At 35.4% G+C, this 11,554-nt stretch overlaps 1 non-coding gene across 1 annotated transcript; it reads right to left on the reverse strand.

The window, feature by feature from the left end:
• Positions 1–11,134: 11,134 nt before the first annotated feature.
• Positions 11,135–11,241, reverse strand: LOC126000622 (U6 spliceosomal RNA). The gene has a single exon (XR_007492820.1). It is a non-coding gene; the product is annotated as a U6 spliceosomal RNA (small nuclear RNA).
• Between the last annotated feature and the right edge of the window lie 313 nt (positions 11,242–11,554).

Raw genomic sequence — 11,554 nt, forward strand, 5'->3', positions numbered from 1 at the left:
AAAAACCATAAGATATATAGAACAACACGTAGGTAAAACACTCCAGGACATTGAGACTACAGGCATCTTCAAGGAGGAAACTGCACTCTCCAAGCAAGTGAAAGCAGAGATTAACAGATGGGAATATATTAAGCTGAGAAGCTTCTGCACCTCAAAGGAAATAGTGCCCAGGATACAAGAGCCACCCACTGAGTGGGAGAAACTATTCACCCAATACCCATCAGATAAGGGGCTAATCTCCAAAATATACTAGGCACTGACAGAACTTTACAAGAAAAAAACATCTAATCCCATCAAAAAATGGGGAGAAGAAATGAACAGACACTTTGACAAAGAAGTAATACAGATGGCCAAAAGACACATAAAAAAGTGCTCCACATCACTAATCATCAGGGAGATGCAAATCAAAACAACGATGAGATACCACCTCACACCACAGAGAATGGCACACATCAGAAAGAATGAGAATAAACAGTGTTCCCACTGCTGATGGGAATGCCGTCTAGTTCAACCTTTATGGAAAGCAATATGGAGATTCCTCCAAAAACTGGAAATCAAGCTCTCATACGATCCAGCTATACCACTCCTAGGAATATACCCTAGGAACAGAAAAATACAATACAAAACCTCTTCCTTACACCTATATTCATTGCAGCACTATTTACCATAGCAAGGCTCTGGAAACAATCAAGATGCCCTTCAACAGACAAATGGCTAAAGAAACTGTGGTACATATACACAATGGAATATTATGCAGCTGTCAGGAGAGATGAAGTGATGAAATTTTCCTATACATGGATGTACACGAAATCTATTATGCTGATTGAAATAAGTCAGAGAGAGAGAGAAAAACGCAGAATGGTCTCACTCATCTATGGGTTTTAAGAAAAATGAAAGACATTCTTGATAATTTTCAGACACAAAAGAGAAAAGAGCTGAAAGTTCCAGCTCACTTCAGGAAGCTCACCACAAAGGTTAGTTAGAGAAATAACTACATTTTGAACTGTCCTAATAATGAGAATGTACGAGGGAAATGGAGAGCCTGTTTAGAGTACAGGCAGGGGTCGCGTAGGGAGGAGGGAGACTTGGAACATTGGTGATGGGAATGTTGCACTGGTGATGGGGGTGTTCTTTACATGACTGAAACCCAAACCCAATCATGTATGTAATCAAGGTGTTTAAATAAAAAAGAATATTTGTGCCCATATATTTTCCTGCTATGTAAACTATTGATCACCCCCTTTCTTGCTAACTTAGGATGACTGCTAAAATAAGTTTATAAAGACACTGCTCTATGAATGAGGAAAGGGCTACATACAAATTTCTCTCTTGGTGTGTTGTCTAGAAACAATTTACCAACTCCATTGCCTTTATCCTAGAGGACCTCACTGCTATTACAGATGGTTCAGCTGTTCTTCCTCAGGACTGAGTGGCCTGTAATATCTGGCATCCACTATTGTGACATCTGTTGCTCAACATGCATGGCATATGGAACCTAAGTTTGTGATATTATCTGACAATGAAGGAACATTTAAATCTCAAGGTGTGGGAAATATAGGCGGTAATTTATATCTTTCTTTCTTCTCTTATCTATTTTTACTTGTAGTTTCATTAATAGGACCATGCCATTCTGCCTATGACATACTGATAAAGAAACACATCAGGTTAAAACAGGGAGAAATTTTTGGTAAGAAAAAGAAGCCAAGGTAAATTCCAAAGATCAATTTTTTTTCAGTTATTTTGTGCTTGCTCTGTGTGCCCATGGGTCTAAGTTCACCCAACAATAGTTTATAGATTTTCTCCAGTTAGTGTAGAAGTTAAGCTCTTGCTTTCCCAAGGAAAACACCCTTTTCTTTTTACAGGATTGGAAGAATATGTGAAAAAATATTTACAGATTCTACAAGAAGAATGGCCCAAAGAAAATCCCTGCCAATGCCATTGCCATTTGGGCAGAGAACAGATATCTCATGGATGATAGTCCATGAATTCGAATGTCTACAGCAGGAAACTATATTTGAAGATTTATTAGAAGAGGAGTGAATGTTTCTGTTGTTCCTCAAGAAAGGAAAACTCTTTCTGATGGAAAATTGAATAGGAGAAAGTGGAAATTAGACGAGGCTTTCAATTATAATAACAGTAGTCTTTTCCCAGTAGCTTCCATTACCACTGTCCCTAGGTGTAAGTGACTACTGCAGGGGCTCCAAGACTTGCACCACCTTTCTGGGAGGTGCTAGGGAGTCGTTTTACACTTCAAGTTAGTAGTTTGCCCTCTCCATCCTATACAGGAAATGATATGAGCAGGTCTGAAAACCATTGTTATTTAAATTACTAAAAGATTTTAGGCAGGCATTTAATGACTGTGACCCATCCTATCCATTTAATATTTAATTATTTGAAACTATGGAAGCAAGATAAATAACTTTTATTATTGACAACAAATATCTAAGTCAGTCTAATTTCCAGAGCAGTATATTTTATGTTTAACAAATTATGAGAAAGAGAACTTTAATGTCATCCAGCAATAAGCCTAGAAGCATAACATTTTTTGCCCTTCTGGGCCAAGGTAATTGATCAACACTCTAGAAAGAGTTAAGAATAGCTAAACCTCGGGGATGGAACAATGGCATAATTGGTAATGCATCTGCCTTGCCCACAGTAGCCTAGGACAGCCTGCTGTCTGATATCCCAGTGTCTCATATGGTCTCCCAAGCCAAGAGTGATTTCTGAGCTCATAACCAGGAGTAACCCTTGAGTATCACCAGTGTGGCCCTAAAAATAAAAAAGTAAGATTAGCTAATCTCATCCTCTGTATATAATTTAGTCATCTATTTATTAATGGGAAAATATTCCCTCGCCTGAGGAAAAAAAACATGTTATTGTCTGACATTAGGCAAAAAGCTGGGAAGCCCTATGAAATGCTTATAGCCATGTTAGAAGAAACCATAGGACATAGGATGCAATTATTCGGGGGTGCAGACTTGTTAACTAAATAGCTGATCTTTGAAAATGCTAACTACTACTTCCAAAATCTTATCAGACCATGACTAGAAAATGTAAAAACTTGTTCTGTTGTGACTTCAAAAGTTATTTAAGGTATGGCTTTTGCTGCTGATTTAAAAGGACAGATCTTACAACATAGCAGATGGGGAGGGGAAAACGTGTTTGTCACCATTGTGATCAGGAAAGACACTTTAGTAGGAACTGCTCAGAAAGGAGGAATTTTAGTAATAAGAACAGGGAGTAAAATAGTCAGATTTCTAAGAAAAAATAAAAATAATTGCCCAATCCACTTTTAATTTTTTTTAAATGTGTAAAGGACAACAGATTGCTCAGCTGATAATTCATTATTAAACCAACCTGACCCTGATAGGGCAGAGGGGTGAAGGAGGATTTTGGTCAACTGATTAAGTAGCCTGTATTCAAAAGTTATAAAAAGACTGGCCTGGTATGTCACTCTGTCATGCCAACACAGAACCCAACTATAGAGTGAGCACCACAGCACCAGGAATCGAGTAACCTTTAGGGAATGCCCAATACTGCCTTGTATGAAGTTGATATAACAACATGACAATGAGGAAATAGAATCAATTAGATCTAAGAGCAAATTGCCCACCTCATAACCTAATAGTGAGGTAAAAACAATAAAACACCATCCATGGATCTGTGCAAAACTAAAATTATTGACTATAGAAGACTTACTTTGACAACTGCAACTAACCAGAACTTTTCTGAAAATTAATAGGAAGACCCTAACCTAGATTTTGGCCTTGGTTATTTGGTCTGGCATGTGTGCAAAAAAAAAAAAACAAGATCTTTAATCCCAGAGGTCTGGCTTCAACAATGGTGATGAAACAGAACTTCTGGAACCATAACAAAAAAATCTCTATTCTAGGTTTCATCCTAGAATCTGCTCAAAAACCAAGATCACTCATTTTACTACAATCTAGTTATATCCAATATTTTCTGTGCCTCAGCAAATAATAAAAAACTTGGCAACACCAGCCTTCTTGTTTTATATTCTTTTTTTTCTTTATAGTTATTCTTATGTGGCTTGCTTTCGTTAGGTTATCTTTTTGTTTTTGTTCTCCTCTTGTCAATCTATATTTATAGTTTTAAATGACCTCTGCTCAGCTGTTTTTCCCAACAGAATGACAGAACTTGAATCATCTTGTTCTTCTTCGAAAATTGAAGGGAAGACTTGAGGACAGGCTCAGACCAGTGATCTCACCACCATTGATGCACTTGGGGAAAGCAGCACAAAAAGGGAACCTACACTTTCTCACAGGTAATGGGAGAAAAAAGACTTGAGGGCAGAATAAAGGAACACAGCAAATATGCCATTGTTTGTGTTTGAGGATATACCACAGAGAAAAAAATATAACTAAGGGAAATAAATGCCTTAGCAAACCATATTAACAATTAAAACAGTTGGAGAATAAAATAGAACTTAAAGAAAAACTACAAATCAAAAATGACAAAGAAGCCAATAAAGAAATAAGAGGCAAAACATTGGAAGAATATGTAAGGTATTTAAGGAAAAAAGACAAAATAATTAATTGACTAATTATTGGAATACCAGAAGGGGAGAAAGTTTGGAAAGGGAGAACATGTAGTGAGAGAAATAAAGCAGAATATTTTCCCACCCTCTGGAAAGAGGCACTGGTACAAATCCAGAGCTGAGCAGAGTCCCTAATAAAATAAACTAATAAATTAACAGCAAGGCATATACTAATCCAAATAGCCAAAAAGAGAGAAAGAATAATTCCTTAAAACAATAAGAAAGGAAAAACCCTAAAGTACAAAGAAAGGCATATAACATTCAAACCACATCTTCCCTTTGAAAAAAATTCAAGCAAGAAGACAGTGGAATGGCATATTTTAACTACTGAATAAAAGAAACTTGCAATCTAGAGTCCACTAACTGGAAAAATATTTCATTCATATGGAAGAAAGGACTAAAAACATTCTTAGACAAAAAACTTGCATTATTTGCACTAATCAAACCAAATCTATGATCTACACAGAGATTATATACACATGATTCTGGTAGTTATCAGTGTAGTTATTTCTATAACTGCACTCACCACTCTTTGTGATTTCTGAGGATTGTTGCAAAAATGACTTATTTTTGATAACCCATAGGTGAGAGAGACTATTCTGCTTCTTTTGCTCTCCCTCTGACTTACTTTACTCAGCATGGTAGACTCCATGTACATCCATGCATAGACAAATTTCTTGACTTCATTTCTCCTGACAGCTGCATAATATTACATTGTGTATATGTACCACAATTTTCTTAGCCATCTTTCTGTTGAAGGGCATCTTGATTGTTTCCAGAGCCTGGTTATTGTGAATAGTGCTGCAATAAATATAGGTGTGAGGAAAGGGTTTTTGTATTGTATTCTTGTGTTCCTAGGTTATATCCCTAGGTGTGGAATAGCTGGATCGAATGGGAGCTCAATTTCCAGATTTTGGAGGAATCTCCATATCGCTTTCCATAGAGGTTGGACTAGATGGCATTCCCACCAGCAGTGGATAAGAGTTCCTTGCTCTCCATATCCCCGCCAGCACTGATTGTTCTCATTCTTTGTAATGTGTGCCAATCTCTGTGGTGTGAGATGTTATCTCATTGTTGTTTTGATTTGCATTTCTCTGATGATCAGTGAGGAACATTTTTCATGTGCCTTTTGGCCATTTGTATTTCATTTTTATCACAGCGTCTGTTCATTTCTTCTTCCCATTTTTTGATGGGATTAGATATTTTTTATCTTGTAAAGTTCTGTCAATGCCCTGTATATTTTGGATATTAGCCATTTGTCTTATGGATATTGGATGAATAGGTTCTCCCACATGGTGATTGGCTCTTATATCCTGGACACTATTTCTTTTGAGGTGCAGAAGATTCTCAGCTTAATGTATTCCCATCTGTTGATCTCTGTTTTCACTTGTTTGGAAAGTGAAGTTTCCTCCTTGAAGATGCCTTTAGTCTAAATGTCATGGATTTTCTCTTTTACCGATGTGTTGTTCTATATACGTTATGGTATCAGGTCTGGAATCAAGATCTTTAATACATTTGCATTTGACCTTTGTGCATGGAGATCTGGGTTCATTTTTTGAAAGTGGCTGACCAGTTGTTCCCACACCACTTGTTGAAGAGGCTATCTTTGCTCCATTTGCATTCACTGCCCTTTTTTTTATCAAAGATTAGTAGATTGTATGTCTGGGGAACATACTCCAAATTCTTTTGTCTATTCTACTAATCTGAGGTTCTGTTTTTAATCCAATACCATACTGTTTTAATTACTACAGCTATGTAATACAGTTTAAAGTTGGGGAAAGTGATACCTCCTATATTCCTTGCCCCAAGGGATGCTATAGATATTGTTTATTGTTCCAGATGAATTGCAGGGTTGTTTGGGCCACAGTCTTAAAGAATGTTATGGGTATTCTTAGAGGGATTGCTTTAAATATGTACAATGCTTTGGGGAATATTGACATTTTAATGATGTTAATCCTCCATATCCACGAGCTGGGTATGTGTCTTCATTGTCATGTGTCCTCTTTTATTTTTTGAAACCACCAGCAAAATCAGAGAAACTGTTCACCCAATACTCATCTATCAGTGGTTAATATCTAAGATATATAGGTACTGACAGAATTTAAGAAGAAAAATATAATTTCATAAAAAGTAAAGATAGAAATGAGAAGACACTTTCTCAAAGAAGAAATAGCAATGACCAAAGGCACATGAAAAAATACTACACATCACTAATCATCAGTGAGATCAAATCAAAATAACTCTGATATACCATCTCAAGCCACAGAATTACTGCACACTGTTAAGCTAAAGAACGTAGAAGTAGTGTACAGATTTCTGGAAACATAAATATTTCAAGTATGAAGGAATAGGAGGCTAGGATGTAGTCTTTCTTTATGATTCTTAGATTTGTGAGATGATCAGCATTTTTAGGAACCTGTTGTCTGTTTATTGGTTTTATTCAGAAAGGGATCTGTTCAGTTATGAATTTATATTTTATTTTATATTTTAGGTTTTTGTGCCACACCCAGTGATGTCCATAGGCCACTTCTGGCTATATATTCAGAAATCGCTCCTGGTTTGGGGGACATATGGGACGCCAGAGGATCAAACTGTGGACCTAGGCTAGTGCAGGCAATGGAGACACCTTACCACTTGCACCACTGCTTCACCACATGGTTTATATTTTTTGTAGACTTAACCTATGTGAGCATTTGGTATATCCAAGTACTTTATCTGTTGTGTTGAATGAAAATATTTTTGTTCCACTCAATTACTGTCTTTTAGTTTTGACTCATTTCTTTTAGTTATAGAGAAAAGTTTAGTTTGATATAGTCCCTTTATTCAAATTTGATTCTATATTACTTGCTATTCTATAAGTGAAGATTCCTTTACTATCTAAGTATTGGATGTTCTACTTATTTTTCCCCAATGAATTTTATGGTTCAGATCTTATTCAAGGTACTAGACCACTTTTTATTTGGCTCTTGTTTAAGGTATGAGATATGCATTAATTTTTAATACCTTGTATGGGATTTTTCAATTGTCCAAATACTATTTGTTGATGAGCCTATCTTCTTTTTATTTAAGGAATGTCCCTTTAATACCTATTTTGCTGAGAGTTTATATCATATATAGCTGTTGGATCTTGCCAATTTTTTCTCTTTATGATTGATATTACATTATTGGGAATAAAGATAATGTTAGTTTCATTGAAGGTGTTAGAGGAAGTTCCTGTTTCCTATATTTTGGAAGAGTTTAAGGATTTATGGTAGTTATTTTTTGCTGAATGTTTCATAACAAATCACCCATAATCCCATATTGTCCTAGAGTATTAATTTTGAGTAGATTGTTATTTAGTCTCATTTATCTTGCTTTAAATTATCTACTTCCTACTCATTCAGATTTGGAATGTTTATGTGTCCAGAAATCTGTAATTACATCTAGGTTTTTAGCATAGCAGTGTACAGTAATTCTGTGACTTGAGAAGGAACCTCTGAGTTGTTTTGATTTGCATCTCACTGATGATATGGAGTATTTTTTCATGTGCCTTTGGTCATTGGTATTTCTTCGTTGAGCAAGTGTCTTTTTATTTCTATCTTCATTTTTTATGAGATTATATTTTTCTTGTTAAGTTCTGTCAGTCCCTGGTATATCTTATACAAATATCAACATCTCTAGCTACAGAGGCACAATTTTATCACCCACGAAAGAATGAAAAGATTTGAGACACAACAGAAATTCCTCTTGGAGAGTTAAAGAACATATAAAGAGCCTGTAGTTATTCTCATGACAGTATACTTCAAGGGCAGAGAAACTCTGTATAGGCCAAGGGAATTCTCTTTCTAACCTCCTCAATATTTACTGTACATATGCAAGAGAAAAAGAGATACATAAATCCAATTTTTCCTTTTTATATTTTGTTATTGTTGTTGTCTATTGCTTTTTCTTTCTTTCTTTTGGGCTTTGTTTTGCTTTCTATTTCAGGACCATGGTTATTGTATGGTGGCTGCCTTTATTGCTCTGGTGCTTTTGAGTTTGTTGTTTGATTTTCTTTATCTTCTATTTTATTCTATTTTTAATTTTTGTACTGTTGTTATGTTTTTCTTTATTTTTCTTCTCTGCTCTTAAACTGATGAATATGGCCTCTTAAAGGACTCCTCTCATTTCTCTTTTTCAATTTTCACCATGTATTTTATTATTAGTAGTATTATTTCACTATTTTCCTCTTTTCAAACAGAACCACACAGCTTGAGCCATCTTGCCCCATCTCACAAGTGGAGGGGGAAATTATGGAGGGTACCAAGACCAAACAGTCATACGAACATTAAGTAGAATAAAAATGGTTCAAACTTAAGCACCAAATCCAAAGTCAATAACAACAGAATAAGTGCCCAATTCCCAACATACTAGACACAGAGAGGACTATCTATACTAGCAGCCTGGGGGTTAAAAGTGGTCATATTCATATGCATATGCATGAAGAGGTCATGTGCATAAAGGTCATATTCAAATGGATTAAAGATCTTGATATCAGACCTGAAACCATAAGGTATAAAGAACAATATGTAGGTAAAACACTTTAGGACATTGAAACTAAAGGCATCATCAAGGAAGAAAAAGCACTCTCCAAACAAGTAGGAGCATATATAGCCAATGGGATTAAATTAAGCTGAGAAGCATCTACACCTCTAAAGAAATAATGCCTAAGATACAAAAGTCACCCAAAGAATGGAAGAAGCTATTCACTCAATACTATCAGATAAGAACTAACATCTAAGATATACAAGGTACTGATAGAACTTAAGAAAATACATATAACCCATCAAATATGGGGGAACAAATGAACAGAGACTTTCTCAAAGAAGAAATACAAATGTCCAAAAGGTACATGAAAAAAAGTTCCACATCACTAATCATCAGGGAGATGTAGAACAAAACAATGAGGTACCATCTCACACCACAGAGACTGGCACACATCACAAAGAACAAGAACAATCAGTGCTGGCAGAGATATGTGGAGAAGGGAACTCACATTCATTGCTGGTGGGAAAGCCATGTAGGCCAGTCCTTATGGAAAACAATATGGAGAATCCTCAAAAAACTGGAAATTAAGCTTTCATTTGACCCAGTTATACCACTCCTAGCGATATACACTAGGAAAACAAAAATCCAATACAAGTCCCTTTCTCGCACATATACTCATCACAGCACTATTTACAATAGCCAGACTCTGGAAACTACCAAGATGCCCTTCAACTGATAAATAGCTAAAGAAACTGTGGTACATATACACAATGGGATATTATGCAGCCATCAGAAGAGATGAAGTCATGAAATTTTCCTATACATGGATGCACATGGAATACATTATGCTGAGTGAAATGAGTCAGAGAGACACATTTTTATGTGTCTTAAGAAAAATTAAAGACACTGAAATAATTTCCAGAGATGAAGGCCAGAAGTACCAGCTCAAAATATGAAGCTCACCACAAAGAGTGGTGATTGCAGTTAGAGAAGTAACTATGCTGAGAACTGTCATAACAATGTCAGTGAGTGAGGGATAAAGAAAATCTGTCTCGAGTACAGTCGGGGTGTGGGAGGGAGAGATAGAGCATTAGTGATGGGAATGTTGCACGGTAAAGGGTGGTGTTCTTGCTACAACTGAAATCCAACTACAATTATGTTAGTATTTATGGTGTTTAAACAAAGGAATTATTATAAATATATTGGGAACAATTTTTGGCAGGGACGTGGTAAAAAAGGAACTCTTTTACTGCCGATGGGAATACTGCCTGATCCATCCCCTACGTAAAATAGTAAAGAGAGTTCTCAATAAATTATAAATCGACCAACTAAATGACTCAAATATCACACTTTGAAGTGATATAGGTGAGATTCCAGGACAGGAAAACACTCCTTCTAAAGTATGTATGCATGCTGCTATTTATCACAGCATGCAGTACAATAGCTAAGAATTGGATTCAAACTAAATGTTCAACAGATGAGTGATCGTGAAGATATGATACATATACACAATGAAACACTACACAGTGGTAAGAAATGAAGCAGTCATGCAATTTTCTACAAAATTGTTGTAACTGGAAGATATATTAAATAACAGAATATAACAATTATATAACACATAAGAATCAAATAATGATTATATATAATTATATTAATAAATGCTAATTTATACATTATAGCTATATGTACAGAGCTATAAATAATAATATATAATATTAATGGTAAATGATTATTTATATATAATAGTTATATAGCTATATATTTTATCATTATTACAATAATGATATAATTAAATACAAAGAGGATAAATATAGGATAAAATCACTTATTGTTGGTATTTGGAATCACTGCACTAAGGAATGTCATAGTACAAATGTGTGTTGGCCTGAACTCTCTTGGCCTTAGAGTATATGGTGGAGAAGAAATAAATGTAGTGGAGGAGGAGAAAGACATTATGAAAGGATCAGGCAGTGGTCAAAGTTTTTTAAGTGTATTGGGGGTGCTAAGGAGAGAAAAAATATCTAAGACAAAGTTAACCAAATAAAAAATTGAGACCCAAACTTTAACTAAAATTTTATGGAACTCTTCACGCATTTGCATGGCATCCTTGCGCAGGGGCCATGCTAATCTTCTCTGTATCATTTCAATTTTAGTATATGTGCTGCCGAACTGATCACACTTTAAAATGTTAAACAGTCCTGTTATACTACCAGCTGGGTCAGGGGTTGGTATATAGAAGCACTCTGAGAGCATTATTGATCAAGACTGACAACAGTAGTGGGATTTGTCATGAAACATTGTATGTCTAAAATCGAACTAATAAATGCATTTGTAAATTACACTTGTTTATATAAAAATTAAAATATGAAAGAAAACTAAGCTCCCGAGTGCTTACTATATGAAAAAACAATAAGGTCACATGCAATTGTTTGGAAGTAAACTGGTTCAATTTTTAGAGGAAGCTGAAATATATATGTATATATGTACATA

Source organism: Suncus etruscus (assembly GCF_024139225.1).
Source record: "Suncus etruscus isolate mSunEtr1 chromosome X unlocalized genomic scaffold, mSunEtr1.pri.cur SUPER_X_unloc_3, whole genome shotgun sequence".
Lineage (NCBI taxonomy): Eukaryota > Metazoa > Chordata > Mammalia > Eulipotyphla > Soricidae > Suncus > Suncus etruscus.